Source organism: Lissotriton helveticus, chromosome 3_1, assembly GCF_964261635.1.
Source record: "Lissotriton helveticus chromosome 3_1, aLisHel1.1, whole genome shotgun sequence".
NCBI lineage: Eukaryota > Metazoa > Chordata > Amphibia > Caudata > Salamandridae > Lissotriton > Lissotriton helveticus.
The window spans coordinates 1,471,722,497-1,471,737,749 of NC_136061.1; positions in this window are offsets into that span (position 1 = coordinate 1,471,722,497).

The following is a 15,253-nucleotide window of genomic DNA, read 5'->3' on the forward strand; positions in this document are numbered from 1 at the left end:
AAGGAACAGGAGAGATGCCTGTGCCGGAGTGCGTCTCATGCTGCATCTGATCCTGATTGAAATGGATGCAAATTTCCGACTGTGTTGCTGTTTCCCACCGAGGGCTCATCTGAAGTGTTTGGATGTTTTGCGGCCTGAGTCCAGCCGCGGGAATGAAGTATGCCGCTCCAGGGCGGACCCATGATGGCGCCAAGAGGTGTCATCTCTTCGGGAGGTCGGAGTCCTGTGACCAGAAGACAAAGCACAGCAGGATGCCCAACGCCACAATGCATCAGCCCACAGGGGTTTTATAAACTTTTATAATTAACTTTGCTGCCACGCAGAACCTACTCACCTGAGGAATTATCGTAAGCACTACAAGAACCACAATTCCTTTTGGACACGCCCACCGGGGCAGGCTCTTAAGTATGAAAGTGCACGCCAGGTTCTTCGAGTGAACAGCTGCCATTGACAAAGGGAGGACGATCCCGAAACCGGTTTGGCAAGGAACAGGAGAGATGCCTGTGCCGGAGTGCGTCTCATGCTGCATCTGATCCTGATTGAAATGGATGCAAATTTCCGACTGTGTTGCTGTTTCCCACCGAGGGCTCAGCTGAAGTGTTTGGATGTTTTGCGGCCTGAGTCCAGCCGCGGGAATGAAGTATGCCGCTCCAGGGTAGACCCGTGATGGCGCCAAGCGGTGTCATCTCTTCGGGAGGTCGGAGTCCTGTGACCAGATGACTAAGCACAGAAGGATGCCCAACGCCACAATGCATCAGCCCACAGGGGTTTTATAAACTTTTATAATTAACTTTGCTGCCATGTAGAACCTACTCACCTGAGGAATTATCGTAAGCACTACAAGAACCAGAATTCCTTTTGGACACGCCCACCGGGGCAGGCTCTTAAGTATGAAAGTGCACGCCAGGTTCTTCGAGTGAACAGCTGCCATTGACAAAGGGAGGACGATCCCGAAACCGGTTTGGCAAGGAACAGGAGAGATGCCTGTGCCGGAGTGCGTCTCATGCTGCATCTGATCCTGATTGAAATGGATGCAAATTTCCGACTGTGTTGCTGTTTCCCACCGAGGGCTCATCTGAAGTGTTTGGATGTTTTGCGGCCTGAGTACAGCCGCGGGAATGAAGTATGCCGCTCCAGGGCGGACCCGTAATGGCGCCAAGCGGTGTCATCTCTTCGGGAGGTCGGAGTCCTGTGACCAGATGACAAAGCACAGCAGGATGCCCAACGCCACAATGCATCAGCCCACAGGGGTTTTATAAACTTTTATAATTAACTTTGCTGCCACGCAGAACCTACTCACCTGAGGAATTATCGTAAGCACTACAAGAACCACAATTCCTTTTGGACACGCCCACCGGGGCAGGCTCTTAGGTATGAAAGTGCACGCCAGGTTCTTCGAGTGAACAGCTGCCATTGACAAAGGGAGGACGATCCCGAAACCGGTTTGGCAAGGAACAGGAGAGATGCCTGTGCCGGAGTGTGTCTCATGCTGCATCTGATCCTGATTGAAATGGATGCAAATTTCCGACTGTGTTGCAGTTTCCCACCGAGGGCTCATCTGAAGTGTTTGTATATATATATATATATATATATATATATATATATATATATATATATATATATATATCTGAAAATCTTAGTCAATATTAGTCATTGTACTGCGTTGTTGTCTTGCGAGGTCAGTTACAATACAAATGCTTTCAGCTTCAGGTGCCCTGAATGTGGTTTCCACAAAATTTGGTTCAAGGAGATAAATTCTCATGTGGGGTTATCTAGATAATATTAGGTTTTTGAGAGATAGATAGTATTGCAGACCTTTGCAACATGACAGGCTATATTTGGTCATTTCAGGTTCACACTACTGCAAGTTAGGGTATTTGCAGATTTACAGTCATCTGCAGCAGGGACTTTAACCTAACAAACTCTCTGGCTCCTGAAAACAAAATAAAGATCCAGAGAGCAGATACAATATCACACCACACTTTATTTCACAACAGGCCAGTGTCCCTAGATAGGCTGTCGGCAGGAGCAATGTCAGTGAGATATGAATCATACCTGACTTGTGATTACTCAGCTCCCAACAAAATTGCCTAATCAAAGCATCATGCAAAATTGTAATCTAGAGATTTCCTGATTGGTAATTGCTTCAGAATGGCAAGGAGGTTTAAGTTGTGACAACTATTTATTCATCTAGAATAGGAAGGTTCACAAAAGTTGCTGGCTTAAGAACAACATGACTCAATGGTCTGTACAGTTGTGCAATCTATTCACACATCAAATTCTTGTTTGGTATACCATATGTAAAAGATTAAATGGACTTCAGCTAATGCACATTGAATTGCTATCCTCTCATCTCTGATTTTGAACGTGTGGTGTTACCACGGTTCACATCATCTCCTCACAAACAACACTATGGCACCTCTCAGAGGCCCATCATATCCCCTTTATTGTTCAACATATTCCTAACCCCCTTACCAAACCTGATGAAATCATTCAACTTCAAATGTTACAACTATGTGGATGACACCCAAATTAATTTAAAGATGGATTTCAGAGTTAGGCCCATGTAGCGAACCAGCTTATTCCTTGCATTGTTCTATTTTTCAGCTGGAAGCTTTTGCGCATATTTGCATGTGTGACAATGTTGGGTTAAGGTCCCTGAAGCTAAACTTGTTTACACATCAAGCTATGCACAACATTATCACAATGCCCTGAACATCATGTACAAGGTATCTTTTTGCACTATGTTCAAATGTCATATCTATCTTCATCCATGGGGTGAGGACGCTATCTCTACATATCCATAACATCCCTAATCTATACGCACATCGCAAGGCTGCTTTCTATTACAAAGGATGATCATCATAATAGATTAGCAGAAGAGGCACTCCAACTGACATCAGACGTCCGTGCCTGCTGAGAAATCACCACACTATTACCTAGCAACAATTGTTCATATGGAACTAATTTTCAAAAGAAATCTTTTTTTATATCACAAGCGCTTACTTTGCGTTTGTTTAGTCATAGACCCACTATGATGGACAGCTCACTCAAGGGACCCCTGCGACCTTCGGCACGATGGCATAGTAACACACACATGGTCACTGGAGACAACTCTTCTGGCACTTTACGCAGCTGTAGTGTAGGAAAAGCACTATACATTTACCCAACGAGGTAGCACTTACTGATTAGCCAGTAGAAGTACAGGAAGTACAGTCTATTTGTGCAAAACTGCAAATCCGCGAGTTTGTGAATTTTTTCGCGAACTCGCGGATTTTTTTGCAATTTCGCGCGAATTTGCGGACCGCAAATCCGCAAAATTCGCCCATACTTAGTTTGTACAACGCAAAACTGGCTAAAATGTTACGCTGGGCCTCCTTCTTTTTTCTTATTTTGAAGATGTGGGTTTTCTTGAATTTTCGGCAGCTACCTGCCTGAAATGGAAGGTTCCTAACCAATACTATTTTGCCAGGGTTGCTGTTCCAGCGCTACATCATGATTGTGCTTGAATTACTTGGACAAGATTTGCAGCAGATTGCTGTCCACAGTATCCACCTGACAACACATATCGGGACCAGTTGCCAAGTGACTGATTACATGTGCATCACTGCACACTGAATCTCTTTTGTGGGGGTTAGAGAAAATATATCTGAAGGCATTGACACTGCTGAGATTTTTTTAATGCTGCTCTGATGCAAACAACAGTAGCGCTGTTCGTAATGGAAGAAATCCCATATAGCTGCAAACATTTTAAAAGACTTTAACAACAAGGTCTTTCAATGGCTTGAACCAAGAGGGCTTATGATTGGTTTGTTGCCACGGACAATGGTAGTAATATAGTTAAGGCCATGGCCAAAGATGCTTATTTCAGGGTCCTTTGTTTGGTGCACTGCATCAACATTATTGTACAGGACTTTCTAAAAAAAGAAGGCCAAGTAAGCAACTTACTGTCCACCTGCTGATGAATCTGCACTCATTTCTGCTATTCATTTAAAGCCCAGAAACAGCAGAGGATCATCCAGTGTGATAATAGAATACCTGTTAAAACACTCATTCAGGAGGTGCCAACATCTTCGAACTCTACATATTGCCTGTTTTAATTCCTGGTTGAGCAGTACAGACATTATCAATTAATGTGTCATGCAAAGAGGGGATGCAACTGTGAAAGGCATGATTATTGAGATGGACTAATGGGGCCTAGTCAAATGCCTTACAGAGGTGCTGCTTCCTTTTGAGGTGTTCTAACGGGAAGTCAGCAAAGATGACAGTACCATAGGCCAAGCTAACCCATTGTTGTACATGCTGCAGGAAAAGCTAAAGGAGGTGTCTGCAATTTACACGCTGTGGAGGATAAAAATGCATATTGCTTGGTGGAGAGCTTAATCATTCGCTTTTCTGCTAATACAAGTGTGCAAAGAGACATTGTGTCCTCCAAACATTACATCTTGCCACAATTGCCGATCCACAGTATAAACCGTTGCTGTCCACTTTCACTCCTTTTTTAAACAGGGATGTTAGAGAAAACAAAACATGGATAGCTCAGCAAGGCAGGGAGCTAGAAAAAGAATGGTAGTGAAGTAGAGGCCTACTGCTCCAGGGCACAAGTTCTGTGCAGCAGCCTTCAATTTCAGATCCTGAGGGCAGTGTTGTTGGCTCACAGCAGCCAAAACCAACAACAAGAACACCATCAACAACAAGACCAGGTGCATCAGGCCCCAAATCTGCAACTGAGTTGTTTATACTGGCAGGGCTTAAGTCTGGTACAGAGGCAAAGGCAAACGAGGTCGCTCAGTGTGGAGCACAACCAATGGACATTGAGTGAATGGTCCAGCCTATCTGGATGGTGCAACAGAGGTCTCCCTTGATCAAAACCCATTGTTGTATTGGTTTGGGAAGAGGCGACAATTGCGAGTGCTCAGCAGTCTGGCAGTAAACCATCTGGCTTGCACTGTAGTGTGTTTTCAGTGCAGCTGTTGCCATTGTCACAGTGAGAAGGACCCAAAATGTGGAGAGATTTACCATTATCAAAATTAATCAGCACTTTACATCACCGGACTACACCACACCTGAAGTACCACAGGAGGAAGATGACGGAGGCCAAGCCCATGGAAGTTGTGTGTTAGATGACCTACTTATGGGCAAACCACCAGAGTTTGAGGACAAGCTCTTCTTCCCTGACTACTAGGCATTCGTTCATTCTTTGACACCCAAACCCCCCCCCAAAAGAAGGTGTAGCTAGTGAACATTATATACATTATTTGTGTGTTTCTGATTGACCAATTCCTCCCCACCATCTTACTCTTAGACACATTTTATTGCCGGATTGGAATTGCAACTGTTTGCAGTGAAGAAGTTCTGACTCGCCCTCCAAAGCCTTTTCCCTCAAGCCAGACATTGGGTGGAGAATATTAAAAAAAAATGCGCACCTTCTTCCAACCCCGGGACCATTAATATCTATACTTTCCTACCCTAGAGGGTATGCCCCACATGTGACATAATTATAATCCAATTTACACTGGCAATACTCTGCTTCATGAACAAATGGAGTATCTGCAGTCTGCAATGTATCACCAATCAATCACGGTGAGCACAGTGGAAGAACAAGTAAATGTTGGCATGAATTGTGTTGTGAGTGATTAATGTTGACTGTGATGTGACCTAGTTGGGATATGTCATCATCTTGTGTGTTGAGATTGAGAAGAGATCATTCTTGTGGTGGCAGGCAGTGTGAGACTGGGTGTTTTTATGTTATGCTTAATGTGTTAGTGATGATTGAGATTTAAGATTCCGAATGTTGGTGACCTAACTAAGTACCGACGGCTGACCAATTATTTTCCCCTGAAGGTTCTTTTTTTCCCTTCTCATTTGTAGAGGTAGGCTAGAGTAATTCCTTCACCATATCCCCTCCAAATACTCCACACTGCTTTGTTTTTTACTGTTTCATACTATATACTGCTCAAAGACTCAGACCCGACCAGTCCCTTATATAATGAAATACTTGCAAACACTAATCGACTCCTCACAAAAAGTGGCTCAATATTTCCCTTCTTGTTGTTCAATGCCAAAATTGTACTACTACAGGCCAATCTTTTGCATTTTGAGTCGGGACTCAGGACACTGTTGGTACAGAGTTAGATACCACACTTGAAGTCAGACTCAGGAGGAACAAAAGGATCAGAGATGATGGGTTGACTCAAGGCATGACTTCTTCAAGAACTGCCACCAGAAGAAGATGGAAGTTTTCAAAATCTCTGAAACCAACCGATTTGGATGCTTGAAGTGGCCTAAAGGTACATAACACCAGACCTACACAAGTCTTTGTAGCGGTGGTGATGAGTGGTGTGACTGGCAACAGTGCGTTGATTTTTTATTTGATTGGGACAATGCTATGTTGCTGGGGGATGCTCGATGCTGTCTAGCTTGAATTTGAAAGTAGCAGTGATTGGCCAATTGTTGGAGGTAACTGGAAACAGACATTTAGTCATGAATGATGATCACAGAATGCATGTGCTGCTCTTAGGCTATATATTTATTATATATTATGTGATAATGAAATGATGATCAAGACAGTTTGATGAGCCAGATAGCGATAGTTACATTACGTGCTGCCATTTTTTGTGGGATTTTTGATTTTTGTAAAATTGGCTCATCAATTTGTTCACACACCAGGCTTAAAATGAATTAATGCAAAAGGATTTTTCTTTTCTCCTCTTGGGCTTCCTCTGAGTCTTCATGATGCACTCATACGCCTTAGTTTAACTTCTTTCTTTCTCCTTGATTCTTCAATATCATTTTTGTTTTTCAATCTGTAGGCCCTCTTATCCAGCACAAAACTGAAAAACCCATGCTTACCCTATCAGACCGCATCTGCCAGGCACCCAAGATTGATGGACCATACAAGTGGAATCAATGCCGCTACAACTCCCAATTTGGCAATACATTATCATTTTTTTTTTAGTAATCATTTTAACTGTTTCGGTTTATGTTCTTTACTTGAATCATACAGAAAATTTAATTTATAATATGATTGATATCTTTCATAGCTCGGTAGGACAGATCATAATAATGTAACTAGGTCTCTCTGGGGGCAGACAGACAATTTGGTTTGGTTTACCTGTACTCACCTTTTCGTTTCCTTTTCTTCAAATATTAGATTTATGATGGTCAGCTGCTCATTGCCAAGATGAATGTTGTCCTTGTGTAGTGTTTGTCTTTGTCTAACCTTTCCTCAAATCCCCCTTCCCATCCTTACATCAAACCCCTAATCCTTTTCCCCCGGGCTGTAGGATTTAATGGGGTATGACTTAACAATTTAATAGATCACACACTTGGGGGGTGGATGTGGTGAAAGCAATACCAACTCATTGCAGGGTGAGGTTATTATTGTTCAGCCCATATAGCCCACACTGGCAATATTTTATTACCCACCCCCACAGAGTGTACAATATTTTTTTCTCCAGAAAAACATCTCATTGTCTGCAGCATCATTCAAACTCTGTATTGTCTCTAAGGTTAAGCTTGTCGACTTCATAGCTGAGTTGACTTCATTTTGAAACTTTTACTAGCTCACCATTGTTCTGATTAATTCAATTTTTCTTTGATTATCATATTTCTGTTGTCTCTCTTCTTGTGTCTGTTCTAGTAGTCTAGTCTCTGATGACTGTCATTTTGTTTCTCGAAGCTTGCCTATAATAATGGCATCAACCTTTTTATTTCAATTTGTTAAGTTCCCTGCTATGAATAGTCTCCTGATCCTACAGTTCTAGTTTGCTTTGGAGGCATTGGGACCCTGTTTCAATTCTAATGACATTGCCTTCAATGTCAAAACGCTAACAATGCATGTTGCTACTTCTACCACCACCATGGCAGCTTGGGAAACTATGAAGCACGTGTTTTTTATCTAATCAGATAAGAGACGTGAACTTTGGTTGAGTTTTTATTGCTGAATGGCAATCATTTTACATACAATGGAAATTCACCCCCGTACCTCCTCCGAGTCCTTAGGGGTTGATATATAATAGCAGACTGCAGAGACTAACCGGAGAGAGTAATAGGACAAGCAAGGGAACCTCATAACTATTTTGTTGTTACTCTAGCAGCAGATTTTTAAAACTGGCTGCAGCAAAGGCAGCAATGCGAAGTAAAACAACAACCCCCCACCAAAAAGATTTTAAATCATTTAAAATGTAAAACTATTAAATGTGTATTCCCTCAACAAATATAAACTACCAAACCCATAACTGTCCCACCCCTCTCCCTAACCCCAACAAATGTCCAAGTAGTGTCCAAGAGCCCAAAAGCGAAATTGTACATAAATAAAGAAAAACCCAACAATGCCTCAACTCCCATACTCTTACCCTCTCACCACAAGTCCCAGCCACCCAAAAAAGGATTAAAAAAGGGGCTGAAGAGGCCACTAACAATGGGCTAGGAGTTTCTTGAGGTACCCACCCATCTGTTCCTGCCTGGCTTTAATATTCGCAGCCTCAACATGATAAAGCGCTGAAATCTGCAGAAATAAGGGGCAGCGGCAGTAGTGGTGGAATGCGGTGGGTGCCTAGCATTGGACCGCGGTAACAGTGTGTTGTTGTGGCCTGGCTGGGGCAACGATCATCTGCAGCAGCTTCTGTCTCCTCATCCTCCAAGGCTTCCAGCCACGGGTACTCGGCCCTGATGGCCACCAGTTTCTGCTGCTGGGCCCAGCCTGCAATCAGCTGACGGTTAGGTGATTTCAGTTCAGCAGGAGTAGCTATATATCAAAAAAGAAAAAAAAAGATACATTATAAACAATGCTCTAGCAAAACACATAAAATGATGCCATGGGTAAGAAGGGAGGTGATTGAAGATGGGTGAGTAGGACGGATACATAATATGTTGCACTTAAAAACTATTGTGAGTCAAGGGAGGAATCAGAAATATCACCTCAGCCCCTTGAATCAAAAAAACCTGAATAAAAAAATTCCAAGCAAGTAAAGGAGAGAAGAACACCACTACAGAGGATCACAATACTCTAGTCCCTTGTTTAATCTCCTTCCCAAGGATTTTTCCATTCATCATTACATTGTTTTTCTAGTATTTTTTTTCTTCACCTTTGGCTTTGCTACTCACCATTTAAGTTTTACATTTTCTCAACCCAGTCTACTCCTCACCATTGAAAACCAGCTCTCTGTCTCACTCTCAGCACACCTTTTAGCAGCATACATTTGGAATTTACCCACCCATATTTCCTTTCTATCAAAACCACCACAGGATTGCAATCATCCACCAAGGAAGGCATCCTTCCACACGTACACTTTCACCCACTCAGGCAGGCTTGCCACCTATAGATCTTTTATCCATCCTTCACCCACCCATGCATCCTATCAGCCACTAATAGTATAAGCTTCTGCTTTCACCAACGCATCCTTCTCGTCCAGTCATATATAATACATTTCACCCATACTTTCTCCTTCCATCCTTCTTTCCCTTTTCCATCAACCTATAGTTAAGGATCTTGCTCAAGAAACTTTCTCGGCTGAGCTGAAGATAGAAGTGGCCATTCGTTACTCAGCTCAACTCCTGCTGTTTTCACCTGTTGTTCACAAGTCAACACTACAACCTTACAGTGAGTATGTAATTAATTGTCAATAAGCAAGCAATATGACTTACCACCACCTGTCACTGCTGCTGGCTCATACCCTACTGCTACTGCATCTGCAGACTGGCTGGCATCATCACTGCTGGCCCTGGCACTGGTGGTCAGTGCAGCCAGGACAAACATTACACATTTCTTAGATGCCAGATTCATCTCCCCCTATTAGTTTTTTTTATAGAAAAATACACCACACACATCACTACAATTTGGATACATTACAGACAGTATCTTCTATCAAAAATATCAGGTTGGGCATTATGTTGGTGGCAATTTTTAAAAAGCCTCAAGACAAACGGTTAAGAAATGGCTAGAGCTATTAGTGAATCAGATTTTTTTTTTAAATAGTACGAGTGGACAACTGGACAAATGGTCTTGGTTGGCAAATGCAATGGGGCCATTCTCCTTGTACTTCCACCACGCCATGGTACACAGTCATCGGTTCATCCAACTGCTGCTAATAATAGTAGGCTTAGCTAAGAAGACACAACTTTGGGGTGTCCAACATGACAACGGCCACTCTCTTATTTTAGTGATTGAGCCTTCTCATCTCAACAAACATGCACAGAATGCCTTACTTGGGCAATGGGCATGCAATCTGCACAGCAGAGTAGTAGTAGTAGTATGTGACCAATGGGTTCTCTGAGTCTTAGAGTACCAACACTAGGCAGTCCACAGCATATAATATAAGGGGAGAGGGAAAGGGAGAGGGAAAGCTGACTGACAAAGCAGAAGATGGAAGCCAGAAACAGACTAGCACAATTTCCAGAGCACCGACGTGTGGAGAAAATAAATGTCCAGTTCCGTTGGTTTATTTTCTTCAAATTTCTTCAATTTCAACTTCAAATATTCATCTCTTCAAATGTAGCCATCAAATCGAGCCAACACGTGTTTCATCAGAAAACAATGTTTTTACAACTCTGACTTCATCAGGGCTATAGGTATATAGGTAGACATTTATTTTCTCCACACGTTGGTGCTCTGGAAAATTGTGCCTATTGCTTTTGATTCGGTTCTTCCCTGCTCATTACTGTGGGCACCGGTGGTGACCCACTTCCTTGGAGCACCTTCTTTTGTAATTTTCTCTAAACACAGGAGGACACATGTAACTGGTTTGCGCAAGTGACCCTACCACTTCTCTCTGTCACATTTACAAACAGACCAGTACAGAGTAAAGACAGTTTAAAGTAAAGTACAGAAAATAGAAATATAGAAAATAAGTAAATAGGATAATGCAGGAATAACAAGAATTAAGAAACGGATAGATCGAAGAGGATTTGGAAAAAATAAAATGAAACGTGTAGATATAATTCAAAATATGGAGCGGTAAAAGTTAGGGGAATACATATATAAACGTTAACACCAGGAGGACTTGCTGAGGCTAGCAGAGCCATGGACCAAGGAACTCTGGGAAGACAACCAGTTCCCTCACCCATCCTCAGCCTTCTTCTTGCCCCTGGATGCTTATGTAAGACACAAAGACAAAAAAAGATTGGTGGTAAATAAATAATCTCCCCAAAATAGGAAAAGGCAGTCACAATAACATTTAACTTTTCTAAATCACATCGACTAGCTATAGTATTGCTAACCATCCTACACTATTACAAAATTCATACATACCTAGCCCTACTGCAAATTTAGTAAACTACATTTTGGAATTACTAATAATAAATTGCAATGAATAATATTTGTTTCTTCTCATCTCATTCAAAATCTCTCACCCCCTTTGATAGGCCAATTCACCGAGGGCCTTATTATTATTATGATGTCAGGCAGAAACTGTTGCGGTTCCGGATCCGCCAGACCTTAGGTCGGCAGTCCTGACCGCACTATTATTGGGCAGTCGCAAAGACTTCATTTGTCAATGGAAGCTTGTGCGGCAGGCATAAAAGGCCCGCAGCACAAGCTTCCATTGAAAAACAGATGTTTTCCACAAACACCCATGCACCATCCGGGTGGCATGTACCATGCCATTACAATTACAAGTAGCCAATTTCAGTTCTTACAAAATCACCCCAGCGAGCGCCCACAAGTATAATTACGTTAGGCAGCACCGAGCACCTGTCTAGAATAACAATCACATAATATTTGAAAACGTAACTTACCTGCATGTGAACAGAATACTTGTTATTTGGGAAAAAAATATTAGCAATAGCATAGAACACAAAAGTAATAATAAATCAATAATTTTAATAACTAGCTACTCACCAAGCCCTTCGACCTTAACCCCTAGCAGGTCCAACAGGTCCTGCTCTCAGTCCAGAATGTCCGAACACTGGTGGGTCAGTTGATGATGGGTGCGCCAGACCCCAGAACAGGGGAACACTCACCCTGCACTGTTGGTGCTCCCGCATTCTGTACACGGACCCGGAGTAATTAAGGATTGAAAAGTTTAAAAAAAGATCAAAAAGTAGTCCCCAGCACCATATGTGAGGAAAATTTGATTTTTTAGCCAAATTTGAGGCTTGCAAGGGATTCTGGGTAACTAAGCATTGGGAAATCCATGCAAGCCACACCTCCCTGGACTTTCCTGGGTGTTTTCAGAAATGTCTGGGTTTGGTAGGTTTTCCTAGACGGTCGTCTAGCCCGGAACCCAAAATGCAGGTGCCCTCCCCTTGAAAAACTAGGTCATTTTGTGATGGATGATTTTGATGTCTCCATAATACGTCTTGGGCCATTTCGTGCTGGGGATCCATGCAAGCCACAACTCCCTGGACTCTCTCAGGTGTCTAGTTTTCAGATGTCTGCTGATCCCGGGACTAAAAATACAGGTGACTCCCACACAAAACCAAGTCTTATTGTGATCGATAATTTTGAAGACTCCACAGTACATTTTGTGCCGTTTCCTGTTGTAGGCACTAGACCTAACCACATAAGTGAGATACCATTTATATCTGGAGACTTAGGAGAATGCATGGTGGGTGGAAGTCACTCCATGAAGAATCCAGAAATTTCAATCACAGAAACGTGAGGATAATGTGTTTTCTCCAAGAGTTTGAAGTTTGCAAGGAATTCTGGGTAACAAAAACTGGTGATAGACACACAAGCCACCCCATCCTGCATTCTCCTGGTTGCCTAGGTTGCAAAAATGTACAGGTAAGTGCCTTGTGGGCTTTCTGCCCCCCGGGGACAGATTGGGGGCTAATACCCCACCTTCCATTTTTTTGGCAGGTGGGGGCATTGACATGACTATTTTTGGCAGCCCCCAACCTTACACTAAGAAACAAAAATAGTTTCTGGTGTCCAGTGGGCTTTCTGCCCACCAGGGGGCAGATCGGAGCCTATTGCTCCAATATGCCCCCGGGTGGGGTCAGAAAGAGTTTGCCCATTGTAAGGGTAGGGGGAGGCATTGGGTATACACCTGTTACAACGCATTTTTTACTCCGCACTACCATTACAACGCGACTTTTACTCTGCATACCGTTACAACGCATTGCGCTGGGGGGCGCTGTAGGATAGGGAATAAGTTTAATTTTCTATCCAACACCTTCCCTAGTGTCCACGGGGACTGGTGTTGGAATAGAAAATTATACTTATCACTATCCAGCGCCCCAAGGCGCTATGCGTTGTAACGGTATGCGGAGTAAAAGTCGCATTGTAATGGTCTGCGGAGTAATAGTATGCGTTATAACGTCATACATCCGAGGCATTGGCATGCACATTCTGGGCAGCCCCTACCCCTACACTACAAAACAAAAAATTATCCCTTTTGCCTAGTTGGCTTTCTTCCCCCTTTGTGTCTGATCCATGGCTATTGAATCACCTACACTCTAGAGGAGGCAGAAAGTCTTTGATTCCCATTTGTGTTCATGGGAAATGGCCAAGCCCATTGTGGACAGCCTCTACCCCTCTTTTCTAAAAAAACAAACTATTATCTAGTGGGCTTTCCCCATCCACCCATCTACCCCCCAGGGGGGCAGAAAGGCTGTCTGATTTGTGTTTGGGCCTGCCAATGCCCCCACCCCCCATTCTGGGCAGCCTCCACCCCTACGTATAACAAAAACAAAATCTGTGGTGCCTAGTGGGTTTTCTGTCCTGGGGGGGAAGATCAGGGGCTATTGCGCCATCTGCCTTACAAGCGGGCAGAAAGACTGTGGTATTTTGTAGGTGCTGGGGGCATTGGCATACCCATTTCTGGGCAGCCCCACCACTGAACTATGAAAACAAGAATCCCTGGAGTCTAGTGTGCCTTCTGCCCCCAGGGGGCATATTGGGGACCACTGCCCTCATCGGCTTCCCAAGGGGGCAGAAAGAATGAATATGCCATTTAATTATGGGGGAGCAAAGACCCTTGCCCAAGCGGCCACTTCTCCCTCCTCGGTGTCCAGTGGTGGATACATGCTTGAGGATTCTGTGTCAGCTCAACAACAGATGATTCTGGACAAATAACACAATCTCCCCATACCTAACATCCAAATTAATATGTACTTGAGTAATGATGCTCATTTAATGAAATCCAATGCTTACTTATCAAGTCTGCCCTATATAATACTGCAGAAAATTAAGTGAATTAAGTGTGTGCCACTCGTGGATTGTACTTTCATTGCCAAAGCCAAGAGTCAAGTACCTGTTGTCCCCGCTGCAGGAGCAGCTGAACTGAGACCAAGCGCTGCTGTGAACCACCGACCACCGCGAGGCCGCAGAGGAGGGAGAGGCGCCGGCCCAGGGACTGCGAGGACCAGCATACACCATCTCCAGCTGGTCCTCTTCCCGTGAGAGCCGCGCCCCCTCACAGTGCCCCGCCCCCAGCATAGCGCTATAACTTCTCGCGGCACCCGCTTCGCGGGTGCCACTCGTGGATTGTACTTTCATTGCCAAAGCCAAGAGTCAAGTACCTGTTGTCCCCGCTGCAGGAGCAGCTGAACTGAGACCAAGCGCTGCTGTGAACCACCGACCACCGCGAGGCCGCAGAGGAGGGAGAGGCGCCGGCCCAGGGACTGCGAGGACCAGCATACACCATCTCCAGCTGGTCCTCTTCCCGTGAGAGCCGCGCCCCCTCACAGTGCCCCGCCCCATAACCACACACTACAAAAGTGCTACCTGGACCGCGCAACGCGGGACGCGCGAGGGGCAAAGCCCGGGGCGAAGCCCGGGCCAAGGGCGGGCCCGTTGTTGCCCGTTAGTGCCCGATAGAGTCCGGTCCGGGCCACCCCTCTTTCATCACTGAACGCGCAATCAGGTACTCACCATGCCACCAAAAACAAGGAGCTCCGCTAAGCCAAAATCCAAACATGCACACGAAGTAGCCCAAGTAACAGGCCCTATCGACCTATTCATCTCACGGGTCAACGAGACAATAAACCAGAGTATAGCTCTGATGGAAAAGAGAGTATCACTAAATCTCATGAGTGCTAATGCGAAGCGCTCCTCTCTAGGCGCTATTGCAAACGCCACCACCCCGATCCATCTTAATACACAAAACTGTTCACTTCCAACGTCTCTGTCAGCACCAGATACAAACTCAATCCCGTCGGTAGTAAACCTTTCCGTTACACAGTCCGAGTCAGATCTCTCCATTACGTTTGATGATTTGGAAACAACCCCTGATTTAGCTATCTGTCATACCCAGGGGGATGCCCAACCATACGATAACCAGCATCAACAAGGGGTAAGGGAAGGAGC